We start from the raw sequence: 12,734 nt of genomic DNA, 5'->3' as shown, positions 1-12,734 counted from the left end.
AGTATCCCGTCTGTCAATTATCAATCAGTTAAACTGAATAAGCAGTTGCGGAAAATAAACTGATTGAAAGATAGAATATCTAACTGGAAATAAAAAGCTGAAGTAAAGACAACACAATATGTTTCTGGATGTTCGGAGAATTGAATAACTCCTACGTCACCCCTTCTATCACAAGGATAGGATATTCACTAAAAGACTTTGATCGAGTACAACGCTTGTACAGACCCACTTCAGTTAGGACTTATCTATTGCCTGAACTGAAACTCTTAGTATAATACAATGATCTCTGTAATTAACTGAACTTTGCACTTATCGAGTTATCAATATTTCACAGTGCTAGATTGCTCAATATGTAGCCTTGATTGCTACGAATAGATCTGATAGGTGTGAGCAGAGATTTTTAACAGAGTAATGGCAAGTTTGAGATTGGTCAATCGTCTATTTTGTCAACTGCTCTTTAGTCATATTTATAGACTTATCTTTCAATGGTAATTTTGAATTCTCGTATCCGTTTATTGCCTCCTTATCATTTCTTGGACAGAGTTCTTGATTGCCGCTTCATCATTTATTGTAAGACGGCGTATTAATCTCAATAGCCGAAATACGTTTTTCTATGCAGTGCGGCTTTCCACATTCAGTTGCTGTCTGATATGTCTTTTTGTCTGTTGAATGATCTTTCCCAAGGTATCATCAGTTGAGAAGCTTTAATGTTTTCGGCTGAATGTTTTAACTGATCAGTTCTCAACTGATGAGTGTGTGTTCAACTGATTTTAGTTGAATGTTCAGCTGCCGAATATGCTTTCATGTATTAGTTGATTTTATGTTTTGTCAAACTCCAGAATTTAGTTTCCAACAGTTGGAGACAACTTTTGCAACTATCAAGGCTTGGCATGCTACTTTTGTCTCTACTTTTTGCAAGTCCAAGACAAGTCTCCCTTCTCCCCATTCTAGCACACAATGGCCGAAATTCTCACTACCATTCTCTCAAGTTTTCTCTCAATTTTTCTCTTCAAGTGTTGAGGAAGAAAAATACTTCTCTTTGAAAAATCCTTTTATTTTTCTAGTGCAAAATAAGAGGGGTTCTAGTTTGCTAGTGGTGGGCCTAATTTGAAGGAAAGAAAGGAGTCCAAGGAAGCTTGTAGATCTTCATTCCATTCAAGAGACAAGTTGTTTACAACTTGGTTGGAGCCATCATCAACCTTAAGAGGTTGATAGGTAACTATTTCTAAACACACTATGAATGTCATTTTGGTGTTTTATTGTATTTCCTACACAAAATTATGGTGGCCGAAATTTATATGCTAAAATCGAAATTTTTTTGTGCTTCCGTTGCTTTTCCGGACCGATCCCCTTTCAAATACAACTCTATCATCTAAATCATAAAACCCAAATAAACATACAAAAACTTAAACCGTACCGTACACCGGGCTCGGCTATTACAATCTCCCCTCCTTAGAGGAATTTCGTCCGCGAAATTGACGTCACTGCACAAACAACTCAGGATACTTCTCTCTCATCTCATCCTCTGGTTCCCACGTAGCCTCCTCGATCAAATGGTTCCTCCAAAGGACTTTAACGATGCCGATCTCTTTGTTCCTCAAAACTCTAACTGTGCGATCCAAAATCTGGACCGGAATCTCTTGGTACGTCAAATTCGGCGTCAAGTCCAATGGCTCGTGGTGAAGAACATGGGAAGGATTCGCAATATACTTCCTGAGCATCGATACGTGAAAAACATTGTGAACTCTGTCAAGATCTAGCGGTAGGGCTAATCTGTAGGCTCTGTCACCAACTCTGTCCAAGATCTCAAAAGGGCCAATGAATCTCGGACTCAACTTACCCTTCTTGCCAAACCTCATCACACCCTTGAGAGGTGCTATTTTCAGAAACACATGATCGCCAACCTCGAACTGCAAAGGCCTACGACGAACATCTGCATAGCTCTTCTGTCTCGACTGCGCAGTCTTCATCCTCTCACGGATAACCGCAACAACATCGGCTGTCTGCTGGACCAACTCGGGACCCAACATCTTCCTCTCTCCAACCTCACCCAATACAAAGGAGATCTGCACTTCCTGCCATAAAGAGCCTCGTACGGTGCCATCCCAATCGTTGCCTGGTAACTGTTGTTGTACGTGAACTCGACCAAAGGCAACTTAGAATCCCAGCTACCAGAATAATCGATAGTACAAGCTCTGAGCATGTCCTCTAGAATCTGAATGACTCCCTCTGACTGACCGTCGCTCTGAGGGTGATAAGCTGTACTGAACGCTAACCGCGAACCCATAGCTCTGTGCAAACTCTTCCAAAACTCTGAAGTAAACCTGGGGTCACGATCAGACACAATCGACACAGGGACACCGTGAAGTCTAACAATATCTGCTACATACTCCTCAGCATACTGATTCATGGAGTACGTCGTCTTGACTGGAAGAAAGTGCGCTGACTTGGTCAATCGATCAACGATAACCCAAATGGAGTTAAAACCCTTCTGCGTCCTGGGAAGACCAGTCACGAAATCCATCGTAATATGCTCCCACTTCCACTGAGGAATCGGCAATGACAACAATGTCCCAGCAGGTCTCTGGTGCTCAATCTTCACCTGCTGACAAGTAAGGCACTGAGAAATGAACATAGCAATATCTTTCTTCATACCTGGCCACCAATAGAGACGACGAAGATCCTGGTACATCTTCGTGCTGCCTGGATGAATCGAATATGGCGCAGGTATGAGCCTCTGTCAAGACATCTCGCCGAATATCATCGCCAAAAGGAACATAAATACGGCCTCTGAAAGTCACCAAACCATCACCATTCAAACCAAACTCTGAATTACCTCTCTCCTCTGCTCTAGCTCTCAACTCTGTTAACTGAACATCGTCAGTCTGCTCTCTACGGATCTTGTCCGTCAATGTAACCCGAATGACCAACGCTGAAAGGCGAGCAATGGTTCCCGGAACTACTAAAGAAATCTCCTCTCTCTGCAAATCCATCAACAACGGCCTCTGAATCAAAGAACTCAAGGAAGAACTCGACTTACGGCTCAAAGCATCGGCCACAACATTCGCTTTCCCTGGGTGGTAACTGATCGTCACATCATAATCCTTGACAAGCTCTAACCACCTCCTCTGTCGCATGTTGAGCTCTTTCTGAGAGAACAGATACTTCAAACTCTTGTGGTCTGTGAAGATCTCACACTTTTCGCCATACAAGTAATGTCTCCAAATCTTCAGGGCGAAAACCACAGCTGCTAGTTCCAAATCATGCGTCGGATAATTCTTCTCATAGTCTTTCAACTGGCGAGAAGCATAGGCGATAACCTTACCTCGCTGCATCAACACTGCACCAAGGCCTCTCTTCGACGCATCGGTATAGACAACAAAATCCTCAGAACCACTGGGAAATGAAAGAACAGGAGCTGTCGTCAATCTATTCTTCAACTCCTGAAATGCACTCTGGCAATCAATGGACCACTCGAACTTCACAGTCTTCCTCGTCAGATTGGACAATGGCAGGGCAATCTTGGAGAAATCTGAAATGAAACGACGATAGTAACCCGCCAAACCAAGGAAACTGCGTACCTCTGAGACAGTAGTAGGAATAGGCCAATTCTGAATCGCCTCTATCTTCAACGGATCAACAGCAATGCCATCCTTCGAAACGACATGGCCTAGGAAAGAAATCTGATCCACCCAAAACTCACACTTCTTCAGCTTGGCAAACAACCTCTGCTCTCGCAACAACTGAAGAACCACTCTGAGATGCTCTGCATGAAGCTCTCTGGACTTGGAATAGATCAGAATATCGTCGATAAAGACAATGACGAAGCTATCCAGATAAGGCTTGAACACACGGTTCATCAGATCCATAAAGACTGAAGGAGCATTGGTCAAACCAAAAGACATAACCATAAACTCATAATGACCGTACCTGGTCCGGAACGCTGTCTTAGGGATATCAGACTCCCTAACCTTCAACTGATAGTAGCCAGACCGAAGATCAATCTTCGAGAATACAGTAGCACCATGGAGCGGATCAAACAAATCATCTATCCGTGGCAACGGATACTTGTTCTTGACAGTCACTCTGTTAAGCTCTCGGTAGTCGATACACAGTCGCAACGACCCATCTTTCTTCTTGACAAAAAGAACCGGAGCTCCCCAAGGCGAAGAACTCGGACGAATAAAACCCTTGTCTAATAGATCCTGCAACTGCGCTTTCAACTCCTTCATCTCGGTAGGGGCCATCCTGTACGGAGCCTTAGAAATAGGAACCGTACCTGGAGCTAAATCGATCGAAAACTCAACATCCCTATCCGGCGGCAAACCCGGAAAATCATCCTCAAACACATCAGCAAACTCCCTCACAACATCGATATCATCTATATTCAACTTAATCAGTCTATCCACATCCACAATAGAAGCCAGAAACACATCACAACCTCTACACATCAACTTCTCAGCCTCAAGACAAGAAATAAAAGGAAGGACCAGCGAAGTACCTGTGCTGGCGAGAACTCTTCCCTGGCCATCATCTGCAAAAGTCACCTTCTTAGCAACACAATCGATAACTGCACGGTAAGTCGAAAACCAATCCATGCCAAGAATTGTTAGAGTAGGTGCCCGTCGAGCCAATTGTTGGCCGAGTGTTCACAATGAAACTCTATGTATAAGCAGTCTTTATTTTAATAATATTTGAAATTATTATTTTGGCACATCTTTATCTGTATACCCATGCTAGTTGCATAGATAAAGCCCTTGAATATACAAATAGTAAAAAGAATATGAGATGCTCATATGATGAGTATCATGAAACTCATATTTGTAATACTGTATATTCTAAACGGTTCCTAGTCGATTCAGCCGCCACTAAGAAGGATATAGGCCGCTCAAGTTAGAGACTAGTATCTGCGATGTGAGTACCATGTTTCATTGGTAGGGGACATTGTGATGTCCGAGCATGCAGATAGGTGCTCCTGGTAGAGTGCACTGAACAACCCTCCATAAAAGGACTTTCCAAGTGGTTCTCACTTATCGAGTGGAAAAGTCCTGGTTTATGGTTGTACACCATTAGTCCTTATGACCCGGGACAACATTGAGACTCTATGTGCTAGCGTTTCACTTTGACTTGTTTACCGACTCTTATGGGGTCATCAGGTGTCAAGGTTGGGTGATTTGTCGAAACATATAGGAGTCGATGCATTGTAGTCGGGGATTCACCGCTTACCTTCGGGTATGGATATCCTATGTGTTATCATGTGTATGTAGGTTGAAATCTCTGGCCAGAGTATGGTGGTAATTATGAAAGGGGTTTCATAGATTACACCATCGATGCAACTACGACATGACACATAGTATCGATTCATTGACAACTCTCGATAAACCAATGGTTGTCGAATCGGTCGGGATATATGAGTTGAAGGGACCGTACTGTACGCTAACCATAATTGAATGGTTCTTGCAGGCACTATCATTTGATACCTAGGGAATCATGTAAGTGATGTTGCTAGGCGTTTAACATGGTTGGTTGGGTACTATCAGACTTGAGTTCTGACGTTCTTGTTATCAAGGGGTTGATAAGTAAGAATGGAGCAATTGGGGTATGCTCATATAAGGACATGTTTAGTCCGAATCACATGGAGATGTGAACCCACGGCTAGTTGTATCAATGAACCATTGAGGGCCATACAAGTGCTGGCTTTCTAGAACCCGTTGAGAAGTAAAAATAGTTCAATGTGTTGAACGGCTTATAAAGGAGTTTATAAGCGTAAGGAAAATTAGAAGTATGACTTCTATAAAGGAGAAAATAGTCAATGTGTTGAACGACTTATAAATGAGTTTATAAGTGTAAAGAAAAGTAGAAGTATGACTTCTATGAGAGAAATATAAATTTTAATTTATGGAAGTGTTCCTAAATTAAAAGTTGGCCAAATGAATAATGTATTTGAAAATTGTGATTTTCATAAACATTATTATGGACTAAATTACATTAATTCAAGTGTTGAATTAATTAAATACTAGTGGACCTAGTAGAGTCCAAATAATTAAATTAATTCAAGTGTTGAATTAATTAAATCATATTGAGTCTTGTAGAGCTCAATTTAAATTAATTATTTAACTAGTGGGACTTGGGTAAATTCAAGTAATGTTTAATTAGTCTCAAATATGTTTGAGATAATTAAATTTAGTCCATGGTTTTTAATTTGTTAAAAAAAAAAACCATATAATATATGCATGCATGGGAGGTGAAGAGTTGGAGACAACTTTTTCAAATATCAAGGCTTGGCATTGGAATTCACACCAACTTTTTCCAAGTCCAAGACAAGTCTCCCTTCCCCCCCATTCACTCATGCTATGGCCGAATTCTCCTCTCAATTCTCTCCAAGTTTTTCTCTCATTTTTCTTCTTCAAGTGTTCAGGAATGAAAATACTTCTCTTTGAAAAATGCTCTAATTTTTCTAGTGCAAAATTAGAGTGGTTCTAGCTAGTTGGTGGTGGGCTTAATATTTGAGCAAGGTGGGCTCAAAGGAAGCTTGAAGATTGTCTTGCCATTGAAAAGCTTAGTTGTATATCAACTAAGTCGGAGCCATCATCAATCTTTTAAGATTGATAGGTACATTTCTCTAAACACACTATGAATGTCATTTTTGAGTTTTTGTATTTGCTACACACTATCCTCATGGTGGCCGAAATTTTTGCTTACAAATTTTAAATTTTAAACTTCCGTTGCGCTTTCGGTCACCGTAACCGATCCCCTTTCAAGTGGTATCTGAGCTATGGTTACGATTTTGTGTAGCAACTACAAGATATTATGTTGAGATCGATTTCTAACCGCATTAGGTGAAGTTTTGCAACGATTCAAGGCCGGGTTTGGGGCGGCTTTTGGGCAGCAATTTGCTGCCCATTTCGGGCAGCTTGGGCTGCCCGAGGGGCTGCCCGAACAGCCCCAACATTTTTAAATAAAAAAAAAATAATAATTTTTTTGTGGCCTGAATCCGGCGACGGAGCTCTGGCGACGGCGATGACGGCTAGGGTTTCCGAAAGTGTTTTGGAATATAAAAGTGTCATGGGCCTTGAGTTGTTGGGCCATTGGATGGCTAACATGTTTGTGAATTTTTAAATGGGCTAAAAATGTTTTTGGTGGAAAATAAGTTTTTGGCCCTTAAGTTTAAAATTACAAAAGTTGCAAATATTTTCTCATGAAATAAATATTTTAAGTTGGACTTTAAATATTTATAGTAAATGGTGATTTACAAGAAATTCGGTTATAAATAAATTAATTGGAAAGTAGACAAAGGTGTTTGTATACTTTGTTAATTTAATTTATAATCGTGGCGGTTAGTGATTGGATCAAGATATATAATATTGGATCAATTAATTATTGTGATAATTAATTGATGGTGTATGATATGTGATATTATGCATGAATGATGATCAAAAGCCCAAGCCCAATTTGCTAGGTGTATGCTAGGATATTTGATGTTGAATGATTGTAATAATTATCAAATTTAAAGTGGGCTTGGTTTATGGCCCGTTCCCACCCCATTAGATGTATCCCTATTTGCCATGGATATTTATTTGTAAATATTAGTATAGTGGATGATCAAGATTGGAAGATGGTGGCCATGATGATTATGAAGATCGAAGACATGTAAATATTGGAAGCTAATGTAATAGTTGCATTTGCATCCCGTGCATTTACCCTAGGATTGGACCTAGGCCCGTGTTTAGCTCACACGGTCCGTTAGTATTGGGGCGATTGATCATCCTTGTTTGTTTACTGTTTATAATATATGCATGATATGTTATAAATAATGAGTATGTGCGTTATATTATGATAATAACAAAGTTGCATGAATCCGGCAAACATACGATCAAACAGTGGGAGTAAATATTTATAAAGTTAAAGTCCATACTTTATATCTTACCAAATATTTTAAATAGTCATCAACATTTATCTGTTTTACTTTTCAGTACAAGTTTTGACAATGTCTTCGATTCGCAATCCGATATCCGTAATACTCGACAAACACATATTAACTGGACCTAATTACCTCACTTGGCTAAGAAACCTGAAAATCGTCTTGAATTCGGAAAAGGTAGCATATACACTGACTGAGTCGCCCCCTGTTGAGGCTCCGACTGACTGCACTCCTGAGGAATTGCAGACTTACAAGGAATGGTGTGACCATGACTTGATAGCCAGGTGTTATATGCTGACTTCTATGAATGATGAGCTGCAGAGGCGTTTTGAGGGTGGAAAGAGTGCTGCTGACATTCATAAGCACCTCAAAGAGCTCTTTGGAGAGCAGACTCGGCCTCTTAGGCATGCTACCGTCAAGGAGCTGATCACTATGCGCATGCGAGATGGGGCCTCGGTCCATGATCATGGCCTGAAGTTGATTGGGCTCGTGGATAAGCTTGTTGGCATGTATATGATCTTGCCTTCGGAGTTGACCACCGACGTGTTGCTATTATCATTGCCTAGCTCATTTGATCCTTTTGTGGTGAACTTCAACATGAACAAGATTGAACCGACCCTTGAGGAGTTGGTGAATATGCTTGTTACGTTTGAATCAACCATCAAGAAAGAGAAGTTGGTTCTTTATGTGGGTTCTTCATCTGGTACGAAGATTGATCCACATGGGAATGAAAAGAAGAGTTCTTTCCAACGTCCCAAGAAGAACGTGCCCTTGTTGAGGCAATCTCCGATTCCCGTTGAGGCAGCCAGACCAGTTAAGGCTGACAAGACTGATGATGTATGTCATCACTGCAAGAAGCCTGGACATTGGAGGCGTAATTGCAAAGAATATCTTGCCCAGAAAAGTTCTGGAAATGGTATGTTCTACATTAAAGTAAGCATTTCAATTAACTCTACTTCTTGGGTATTGGATACCAAAGGTTGATCACATCTCTGTAATGTGTTGCAGGTGATGGGAAGAAGTAAGAGGATTAGAGAAGGTGAGACCTTCTTGGGGATGGGATATGGAGCAAGAGTTGCTGCCAAGACCTTAAAAAATGTTTACTTATTGTTGAACAATGACTTTAAGTTAATTTTAAGAGATGTTTTGTTTGTACCTGTTTGGTGTAAAACATTGTTTCCATTTCTATTATGATAAAAATGGATATTCTTGTTTATTTAGCAAAGGTGTTTGCAACATTTACAAGAATGAATGTTTAATTGGTACTTGAGAACTTGAAAACGATCTCTATAACTTAAAATTAAAAGATATTCCATTAAATGTCCATTCAAAGGCATACACCATATGAGATATGGATGGGTAAGCCTCCTAAGTATTCTTATCTTAGAATATGGGGTGCCCTGCTTATGAAGCAGGTAGTGGGAGATAAATTGGATAGTCGATCCATTTTATGTTACTTTGTGGGATATCCAATGAATTCGGTTGGATACTACTTCTATCATCCTCAAGAAACAAAGGTGTTTGTTTCTAGGAATGCAACCTTTTTGGAAAAGGATTTTCTATTGGATAGAAAAAGGGAGATGATAGAACTCGAAGAGTTTCGAGAGACACCCACAATTATAGAACCCACACCCGAAGAGCCAAGTGAAGAGATACAAACTCCTAAAAGATTCGAGAAAGTCTCGAGACCACCTATGAGGTATGGTCAGCTTCTTGAAGAGGGCCATGATGAGCCTAACCATGGATGTGATCCATGGACCTTCAAGGAAGCGTTATCTGATGCCGATTCATCCAAATGACTTGAAGCTATGGAATCTGAGATGAATTCCATGCATTCGAACCAAATGTGGGATCTTATAGATCCACCTGAGGGAACGGTTCCCATAGGGACTTGGGGCGGATGGGAAGGTATTGACCTTCAAGGCGCGATTGGTGGCAAAAGGATATACTCAAAGACAAGGAGTTGACTTTGAGGAAACCTTTTCACCAGTTGCAATGTTCAAGTCTATAAGGATATTGCTAGCCATAGCTGCATGGTATGACTATGAGATATGGCAGATGGATGTCAAGACAGCCTTTCTTAATGGGGATATTAAGGAAGAGATTTACATGTCTCAAACCTGGAGGGTTTACATCTATCGGAAGTGAGCATATGGTATGCAAACTTCAGAGATCTATTTATGGTCTAAAGCAGGCATCTAGGAGTTGGAACCTCAGATTCGATAGTACAAACAAAGAGTTGATTTACTAAGAATCCTAAGGAACCCTGTGTGTATAAGAAGGTCAGTGGGAGTGTTGTGACATTCCTGGTGCTTTATGTTGATGACATTCTTCTCATTGGGAATGATGTAGGAATGTTGCAAGCAACTAAGATATGGTTAGCGAGTAAGTTCTCGATGCAGGACTTGGGTGAAGCATCTTTTGTATTGTGATACAGATCTATAGAGATAGATCGAGAAGATTGCTTGGTCTCACCCATTCCACATACATTGATACCATCGTGAAGCGGTTCTCGATGGATAAGTCCAAGAGAGGACATCTACCAATGTGTCATGGCGTGTCCCTATCCAAGTCTGTCTTTCAAGGCTGATGCAGAGATAGCGGCGATGACAAAGCATTCCTTATGCATCTGCGATTGGTAGCATCATGTATGGGATGATATCTACACGTCCTGATGTGGCTTTCGCACTAAGTGTAGTGAGTAGATATCAATCGAACCCTGGTCTTCCACACTGGAAAGTTGTGAAAGACATCCTCAAGTATTTGAGAAGGACCAATAAATTGTTCTTGGTCTATGGGGTGGAGAACTGAAATTGGAAGGCTATACCGACTCTAGCTTCCAAAGCGATATCGATGACTCGCAGTCAACCTCTAGGTTTGTATTCATGCTCAATGGTGCTGCTGTCTCTTGGAAGAGTTCCAAGCAAGACAATACTGCGGATTCCAGCACAGAGGCCGAATACATTGCTGCATCAGATGCAGCAAGGGAGTCTGTTTGGATAAGGAATTTCGTCTAAGAGTTGGACGTCATTTCTAATGGAGTTGCTCCTATCCCGGTGTTGTGTGACAACACGGGAGCTTTAGCTCAAGCAAAGGAGCCAAGGTCTCATCAGAAGTCCAAACAAGTATTGAGAAAGTACCACATCCTCGGAGAGATTGTGGAAAGAGAAGTGTCTATCGACAAAGTCGGCTCCGCAGACAATGTTGTTGATCCACTAGCTAAGCCTTTACCTGGACCATTATTCGAGATGCATCGCGAATCAATGGGTTTGAATCATATGGGTAGTTGGCTCTAGTGCAAGTGGGAGTTTGTTAGAGTAGGTGTCCGTCGAGCCAATTGTTGGCCGAGTGTTCACAATGAAACTCTATGTATAAGCAGTCTTTATTTTAATAATATTTGAAATTATTATTTTGGCACATCTTTATCTGTATACCCATGCTAGTTGCATACATAAAGCCCTTGAATATACAAATAGTAGAAAGAATATGAGATGCTCATATGATGAGTATCATGAAACTCATATTTGTAATACTGTATATTCTAAACGGTTCCTAGTCGATTCAGCCGCCACTAAGAAGGATATAGGCCGCTCGAGTTAGAGACTAGTATCTGAGATGTGAGTACCATGTTTCATTGGTAGGGGACATTGTGATGTCCGAGCATGCAGATAGGTGCTCCTGGTAGAGTGCACTGAACAACCCTCCATAAAAGGACTTTCCAAGTGGTTCTCACTTATCGAGTGGAAAAGTCCTGGTTTATGGTTGTACACCATTAGTCCTTATGACCCGGGACAACATTGAGACTCTATGTGCTAGCGTTTCACTTTGACTTGTTTACCGACTCTTATGGGGTCATCAGGTGGCAAGGTTGGGTGATCTGTCAAAACATATAGGAGTCGATGCATTGTAGTCGGGGATTCACCGCTTACCTTCGGGTATGGATATCCTATGTGTTATCATGTGTATGTAGGTTGAAATCTCTGGCCAGAGTATGGTGGTAATTATGAAAGGGGTTTCATAGATTACACCATCGATGCAACTACGACATGACACATAGTATCGATTCATTGACAACTCTCGATAAACCAATGTTTGTCGAATCGGTCGGGATATATGAGTTGAAGGGACCGTACTGTACGCTAACCATAATTGAATGGTTCTTGTAGGCACTATCATTTGATACCTAGGGAATCATGCTAGCGATGTTGCTAGGCGTTTAACATGGTTGGTTGGGTACTATCAGACTTGAGTTCTGACGTTCTTGTTATCAAGGGGTTGATAAGTAAGAATGGAGCAATTGGGGTATGCTCATATAAGGACATGTTTAGTCCGAATCACATGGAGATGTGAACCCACGGCTAGTTGTATCAATGAACCATTGAGGGCCACACAAGTGCTGGCTTTCTAGAACCCGTTGAGAAGTAAAAATAGTTCAATGTGTTGAACGGCTTATAAAGAGTTTATAATCGTAAGGAAAATTAGAAGTATGACTTCTATAAAGGAGAAAATAGTTCAATGTGTTGAACGACTTATAAATGAGTTTATAAGTGTAAAGAAAAATAGAAGTATTAATTCTATGAGAGAAATATAAATTTTAATTTATGGAAGTGTTCCTAAATTAAAAGTTGGCCAAATGAATAATGTATTTGAAAATTGTGATTTTCATAAACATTATTATGGACTAAATTACATTAATTCAAGTGTTGAATTAATTAAACACTAGTGGACCTAGTAGAGTCCAAATAATTAAATTAATTCAAGTGTTGAATTAATTAAATCTTATTGAGTCTTGTAGAGCTCAATTTAAATTAAT

This window comes from Primulina eburnea, unplaced genomic scaffold (assembly GCF_022965805.1).
Source record: "Primulina eburnea isolate SZY01 unplaced genomic scaffold, ASM2296580v1 ctg870_ERROPOS2543523+, whole genome shotgun sequence".
NCBI classification, from domain to species: domain Eukaryota; kingdom Viridiplantae; phylum Streptophyta; class Magnoliopsida; order Lamiales; family Gesneriaceae; genus Primulina; species Primulina eburnea.
Note: the sequence above shows the minus strand (reverse complement) of the source record.